Source organism: Rhinolophus sinicus, chromosome X (assembly GCF_036562045.2).
Source record: "Rhinolophus sinicus isolate RSC01 chromosome X, ASM3656204v1, whole genome shotgun sequence".
NCBI lineage: Eukaryota > Metazoa > Chordata > Mammalia > Chiroptera > Rhinolophidae > Rhinolophus > Rhinolophus sinicus.
The window spans coordinates 105,171,752-105,178,656 of record NC_133768.1 but is presented as its reverse complement, the minus strand read 5'-3'; the positions used below and the strand labels follow the sequence as shown (position 1 = coordinate 105,178,656).

The 6,905-nt window shown below is 34.3% G+C and overlaps 1 pseudogene; it reads left to right on the top strand.

Moving 5' to 3' along the window:
- Positions 1-2,203: 2,203 nt before the first annotated feature.
- LOC109456646 (neuronal membrane glycoprotein M6-b) overlaps positions 2,204-6,905 on the top strand; it is a 121,784-nt pseudogene continuing 117,082 nt past the window's right edge.

The following is a 6,905-nucleotide window of genomic DNA, read 5'->3' as shown; positions in this document are numbered from 1 at the left end:
TAATGAAGTAATAATGGTTGAAAATTCACCAAAAATGACAGAGAACACTGAGCAGTATACACACCAAACAGCAAAACAAAACTACTCCTAAAAATATCATATTCAAACTGAACAAAGAGAAAGAGAAAACGTTGAAAGAATTCAGAAGGAAAAATACCTTACCTATTGAGAAACAAGGATAAGAAGTACTAAAGACTTTTTCTCAAAAACAATGAGGACTGAAATATAGTGTGTTAAAAAAAACCAAACCCAACCTAAAATTCTATGTCCAGAAAAAAATGTCAAAAGTGAAATAATAAGAAATAAAAGGTGAGTAAAAGAAGAAATAATTTCTCAGACAATGAAACCTGAGAGAATCAATATCAGCAGAACTACCTGGAAATAAATGTTAAGAGAAGTTTTGCAGAGTAGGAAAATTATGTAAGTCAGAAACATGAATCTACATAAAGAAAGAAAGAGCATCACAAAAGGAATATCTGAAGGTGAAATAAAACTTTTTATTTTTTATTCTTAGTTGATAAAAAAAGATACCTTTTCTTTCAAGAAATAATAGTAACAATGTATTAAGTGAGTATAGCATATAATTAAGTGAAATGAATTGCAGCAATGTCATAAGGTATGAGAGGAAGGAATTAGGAATCCTCTGTTTTAAAGTACCTGCCCTGAAAAAGGGGAAGGGATTAAGAAATACAAATTGGTAGTTACAAAATAGTCATGGGGATGTAAAGTACAGCATAGAGAATACAGTCAATAGTATTGTAATAAGTATGTATAGTGCCAGGTGGTACTAGACTAATAGGGGGGATCACTACATAAATTTTATAAATGTCTAACCACTGTGCTGTACACCTCAAACTAATATAAAATAATATTGAATATCAACTATAACTGAAATAAATAATTAATTTTTAAACGGATAAAATTGCCATGTATATGTTAAGCATTTGGTGGGAGGTTCTAAAATAAACTCACAGTATCACATTGTGGAAAAATTTGAGATCTTAGTAGCATAAAATTAAGAGAAAAATTTTATCTGATTTTCCAGTTATTTTATTGTGTATTATACATGGGTACATCTTAAAAATTTTTTTTAAAAATAAAGTACCTACCCTGAATGTGAAGAAGTATAGTGTTATTTGAAGGTGGACTTAGATTAGTTAAAAATGTATATTTGAAACTTTAGGGCAACTAGTAAAATTTTTTTAAATAAATACAATCAATAGGCTAATAGAAGAGATAAAATGGAATCATATAAAGTGTTCTATTAAAATCCCCAAGAAAAGTCCGTAAAAGAGGGGACAATAAAGAAATAAAGAACACATGCAATGATGAAAAATGTCATTGATTGCAGATTACATGATTGTCTAAAAAATCCCAAAGAATCAATAACAACAAAAATATTCTGGAACTAATTAGCAAATATAGCAAGTTTGTAGGGTGCAATATATATATATATATATATAAGTCAATTGTTTTCCTGTATACCAGCGATGAACAATTAGAATTTAAACACACACTGTTTGCATTAGCATGACAAGATGGAGTACTTACATACAACCTTGACAATATATGTACCAGATCTATGTGAGGAAACTACAAAACTCTGATGAAAGAAATCAAAGAAGCTCTAAATAGAGAGATATTTCATGTTCATAGATAGGAAGACTAAACCTTTTTTTTCCATATCATCCAGCAGTCATGCTCCTAGGCATTTACCCAAATGATAGGAAAATGTATGCCCATCCAAAAGCCACCACATGGATAGTGATAGTTTCTTCATTCATAATAGCCCCAAAATAGAAGCAATCAAGATGATGTTAGTCATTAAGTGAATTGATAATTTGTGGTGCATCCATACAATGAAATATTATTCAGCTCTAAAAACAAATGAGCTATCAAGCCACAAAAAGTCATGGATGCATTTTAAATGCATGTTGCGAGGTAAAAGGAGCCAATCTAAAAAGGCTACATACTGTGATTTCAATGTGATTTCAACTCTGTGACATTCTGGAAAAGGCAAACTAATATGCAGACATATCTGAGTATTTCCTTGTACTGTTATCTGAGATGGCCTAGAAGAAATGACACGCCACCAGAATTGAGCATTCCTAGTGCCCTGATCTTGGTTTCTAATGCCGTTATCCAGTAAAAGGGCCCTTTGGAGAAATGACTGATTCTAGGACTGGAGTGGGAAATATACAAGATGAGTTTGGATCATCTTACAGTGCCAGAAAGTGAGTGCTTAAAGAAAATCCCACATCGTTGGGGTTACATGTAAGGGGCATAGAGGAAAAAATGAAAGAGCTCTCAATGGCCAAAACTGGAATATTTGACCCACAAAGGAAATACTGGGTCAAATCCAAATATTGGAATATAATTCAACATACACAATAAGTATCCATGACTCCATACTGGTATAAATGACTGAATAAATAAATAAAGTGAATAGACAAATCTCCCAAGCAGAATAATTCCTACACATCTATGTAGATCATTTGCCCTCAAGGAAGTGGGGCATGACTCCCCACTCCCTGAGTGTGGGCTGTTCATAGTAACTTCCTTCCAAAGAGGACAGTATGAGGCAGGGAGAGAAGAACTTTACAGTGGAGAATCCTGACAGATACCACTCAGCCAGGTGATCAAAGTCAATGTTAACAGTGGTAGGTTCTGTGACTCTGGGTGACAAACACACAATGTGACATATGGATGATGTATTACAGAATTGTACACCTGAAACCTATGTAACTTTACTAACCATTGTCACCCCAATAAACTTTAATTAAAAAACAAATAAACAAACAAAAAACAGTGGTAGGTTCTGTTGATAGTATGTACTATGGACATGATGCAATGAGAATGGCTCTTTACCTCTCTGGTCTTCCAAAAACACATAAGCCCAGCTGAATCATGAGGAAAACAGACAAATCTCAATAGAGGGTCATTCTACAAAATAACTCACCACTATTCTTCAAAACTGTCAAGGTCATCAAAAACAAGAAAGGTCTATGAGACGCTCAGAGCAAGAAGAGCCTAAGAAGACATGATCTCTAAGTGTAATATGGTATTTCAGCAGAAATTCAGAAACAGAAAATGGTAATTAGATAAAAACTAAGGAGACATCAATAGGGTATAGACTTTAGTTAATAATAATGATTCAGTATTTGTCCTTTAGTTACAAAGAATGAACCATATTAATATAAGATGTGAAGAGCAGGGGTACTAGGTGCGGGCTGTATGGGAACCCTGTGCTCTCTTTGAAATTTTTCTGTAAATCTAAAACTGTTCTAAAATAACAATCATATTCTAAAAAGGGAAAAGTACATCTCACCAGAGGGACAAGTTTAGAAATCTTAGAAATATCAGTAGGAAGAGCATTTATATGGCGTCATCTCTAATAGCCTTTTATAACTCCGCTCCTGTACATCAAAGCAGAACTAGATATTTTTCTGTGTGGTTCCATATTTTCCAGTACTTATTTCTTTCATGACATCACTCATGTAGGTAGGAAGTTTATTATTTGATTCTAAGCTCATTGAAGGCAAGGATTACCTTACTTACTTGTATCCCCATCATCTATCATAGTGCTTGGCACCTGGTGTGTCTCTCATAAATGTCTGTTGAATACGTGAATAAATAAGTGAGAGGAAATGTGGTTCTTCTGCAATAATTAAGACAACTTGATTCTTAAATTTGTCTAAGCCTTCAGAATTCATAGTATACTCAATGCATACAGTCAACAGAATTCAGTGCAGACATTCAGAATATGTCTATAGCTCATAAAAATGAATGAAAACTTTCCAAGTCATTGTTCAATTGCTTTTTATTGAAGCATTTTGATTATTGTCCTTAGATCTTACTCTCCACATCCTTCCACAAAAGGAAGGGGATACGGACATCCAGTCAGTTGTTGAGGAGAGGGTCCTGAAGCTAACACCGATTCCGGTAAGACATTCGGCCCATTTCTAGTTATAATCTTGCTTTAAAATCAGCTGTTTTTAAAAATCTCTCTTTGAAATAGTTGTGCATTATCTTTTACTTAACTATAAATTGTGCCACTTACAAAATTCTTTCAAATAAATTTATGGGTCTGTTTTGTTGAGATAATAAAGAGCCACATTTTATAAACCATGGCATTTACAAAGGTCTTACTGTGCCATCTGCTTTTAATATTTAATTTGCTTTCAGCTTTGCACAGGGTCTCTCAGAATAAAAAAAATCTTAAATCCAAAGAGTTCTCATTACCAGGAGAATTTTTTTTTCCTTTATTCTTTTCTTTTTATTGTATCTATATGAGAAGGTAGATGTTAGCTTAACCTATTGTGGCAATTCTTTCGCAATATACATAAATGAAATCATTCTGTACACCTTCAGCTTATACAGTGATATATGTCAATTATTTCTCAATAAAACTGGAAAACAAAGAAAATGAAAATGTGGGGGGGGGGAATCAAGTCACCGTTATTACTATTCCCATGAATTTCATTCTGATTTAGGCTTTTGATCACGTTATTGGGCATCAGTGATTATGTACACTTTTTATTGTACGCTAGTCATTAATAGGCCATATTTTTGGGTAACTACTAATTTTGGGGAGCACAGATATTTTGTTTTAAAATAAATTGTGAAAGGGAACAGAGAAGAAGGGTCGCTTTCGATTTTTTTCTGTATCTGATGTCTTGCAAGCAGAACTCACATTTTCTTCATTAAGTAAATACTCATTAAGTGCCATATTGAGTGTGGCCTGGCTGCCTAGCAGTGTGCTTTATAAGGTTGGTAATGGAAAAGCTCTAAAGACTAGCCACAAAATTGTTCTAATTACTTATTAAGCGTAATTAAGGGTTGTGTTTTTTTTTTTTAACTTTTATTTATTTGTGTTTTTCCTGGACCCATCAGCTCTAAGTAGTTGTTTCAATCTAGTTGTGGAGGGCGCAGCTCACAGTGGCCCATGTGGGGATCGAACTGGCAACCTTGTTGTTAAAAGCACCTCTAACCACCTGAGCTAACCGGCCACTCCAAGGGTTGTTGTTTATTACTCAGTTTTATTCAATTATACAAGTAATACATGGTCATGGTAAAAAATTGAAACAATAAATAAAGGTATAAGGTGAAATGTTAGCCTCTCCTCCTTCCTTCCTGATATCACCATCCTCCCATCCTGGAAACAAATGCTTACCAGTGTCTTCTAGAAATCTTCTGTGTATCCAAACATATATTACACACACACACACACACACACACACACACACACACACCATTTCTATTATAAAAACGGGACCTTATTGTAGTAGTCCTGTGTTATCTGCAGGGGATATGTTCCAAGCCCCCTAGTGGATGCCTGAAACCGTGGATAGTACCAAATCCTATATATACCACGTTTTGTTTTTTCCCCATACAGACATACCTATGATAAAGTTTAATTTATAAATTAGGCACAGTAAGATTGACAACAATAAAATAGAACAGTTTTAACAATATACAGTAATAAAAGTTATGTGAATATGGTCTCTCTCTCTCTCTCTCTCTCTCTCTCTCTCTCTCTCTCTCTCTCTCTCTCAAAATATCTTAGCGTACTGTACTCACCCTCAGTGCCTACGTGATGAGATGAAATGAGGTAAGTGATGTCGATATTGTGACATAGCATTAGGCTACTACAAAGCTTGCTTGAGTGCAGCACTATAATATTGCGACAGCCCATCTGATAGTCTGGACAGTTACTAAGTAAACTGTCAGGCAGGGAGCTTATACAGCGTGGGTATGCTGGGCAAAGGGATGATTCACGTCCCGGGCAGGATGGAGCGGGACAACTTGAGATTTCATCACGCTACACAGGACAGTGCGCAATTAAAAAAAAACCTATGAATTGTCTATTTCTGGAATTTTCCATTAAATAATTTTGGTCTGTAATTGACCACAGGTAACTGAAACCTCAGTAAGCAAAACCATGGGTAAGGGGGACTACCGTATACAAATTTTTCTGCATTTAATTTTGCTTTTTTACTTTCTAAATCAGTATATGGATGTTTACCTCATTCTTTTAAATGGACATATTGGAAGCTACTAAGTAAAGATATGTTTAAGGCATATAGACTTTATGTAGAAATCGCATCTATGACAAATGCAGACAAGTACGTATAAAACAAAGAGCTTTCTATTAAGTACAGAACCAGATATACTGTGGAAAACTTAACTTTCTTTCATTCACCTTAACAAATAAAGCCCTTTACTATATACGGGGAGGAGGATTTTATTAAAATATGTTGACATTCTTCATGTAGATTAATATTTGTATACATTATTCTTTGAGCACCATTTATGATCCAGAATCTGTGCTAGTTGCTTAATACATAGCCTATCATTTAGTGCTCAACCAAGACATTGCCATCAAGAACACTTGGGTTTCATTCCCGAAGTGGTTTGACCGCTATGTAATTTTAGGTATTTCTGCCTCTGTTTCCTAATCTTTAAAATGAGAATAATATTACTTACCCAAATGGGTTTATGTACAAATTAAATGATGTACTACCTCAAGGGTTGTTATGAAAATGAAATGAGTTAATTAATATATGTAGAAGCCCTCCGGGCAGAGCTTCATAAAGAGTAAGTTCCATACAAGTTTGCTAAATAATAGCAGACTGTATTTATAGCACAATTCCCATAGGTCATTCAACGAATAATGTGAGTCACACATTATCTTAGAACTTAGAGATATAATGAAATAGTCTGGCCAGTTGAAATTGGAGAGAATATGGGGTGAGATTGCGCATTATTTAGATATTCCTGTATTGTTTCAATTATTTAACGTGTGAATTTATATTTGACTGGTTATACATGTACATAGTTTTAAAAAATAAAATACAAAAAGGCTTATAATAAGAATCTATCTTCATCCGTCCCACCATCGCTGT